The sequence below is a fragment of the Pteropus medius genome, unplaced genomic scaffold, assembly GCF_902729225.1.
Source record: "Pteropus medius unplaced genomic scaffold, Ma_sr-lr_union100, whole genome shotgun sequence".
Lineage (NCBI taxonomy): Eukaryota > Metazoa > Chordata > Mammalia > Chiroptera > Pteropodidae > Pteropus > Pteropus medius.
In genome coordinates this window covers 15310546-15311608 of record NW_024349225.1, presented here as the reverse complement: position 1 = coordinate 15311608, position 1063 = coordinate 15310546, and positions in this window count along the sequence as shown.

Genomic DNA, 1063 nt, shown 5'->3' with positions numbered 1-1063 from the left:
GGAGAGAGACTCGGCGACAAGAGCCATTGTGACGGACAGCACAGGGGAGAGACATTGAGATCGCATTATAGAGCTCAAGCAGCTAATTAAGGTGCTTGATGATGAGAATGGGCAATAAAGGTTAAGTTATGTTCACTACGCACTACTTAAGAAACGAGACCCGAGCATAATACACTGAAAAATACTTTCATCGAAACGCAAGGTAAAAGGTAAAAGAGTAAAAGAGTAATGAATAAAAAGATTTCTTTCCCTGTGTAAATTTTCAAAATTCCGACCACATGACCGCACCCGATAAATGAGGTTTTGCTATAGAACACACGCAATCGCCACCGCGTGAAGCTCGGCTGACGATCTCGGCACAGAGAGAAGAGGGAGGGGTCGGTCACTGTGATAAATGCTCGATCGGGGTTGAGAACCAGGGTCAAAGCTGAGAACGGGCCCCTCGCGTCCCAGCATCTACCACGACCGCGGGCTGACACCAGTGCAGGGAGCCATGTCCGAGGCTGGGACGCCAGACGAAGCCTCTCGCTCTGGAGGACCAGACTTTGTTTTCCTGGCTTTTTACTCGCTTCTCAGTAGGAGAATGGCCTTCGAGAGGGAGGGAAAAGGAGCCCTGGAGTTTGAACTTTTCTTAAAGAGCATTTTCACCTCATCGACAGACCCAGAAGGGATAAACGGATGACCCCACGAAGTTTTCCGGAATGAATTAGTGGATGAGTGAATGAATGAATGAAGTGACACAAAGACCGATGCGAGTCGTCGTTCCTGCTTCTGCAGATTTCTAAACTCTCAAATAAGCATCGATGACACCTTCCCAACCACACCATTTCCGGCAGAATAACGGTCAAGTTCGCTGTGAAAGGACGCATGGAAACAGTCGGCATTTTTTGTAGCACTGTGGAGACTGTTGATTGATGTGCCATCTTTGCCATAGGCTACACCTTCCCATTTCCTTTCTTTGAAGATTCTGTGACTCTCATTGATGGCCAAATATCTCTAGAGCATCGTATGTTCCCACTTCATTTGGAAACTTCAGCTTTGGCTTTCACTGGTTTAATCCAGC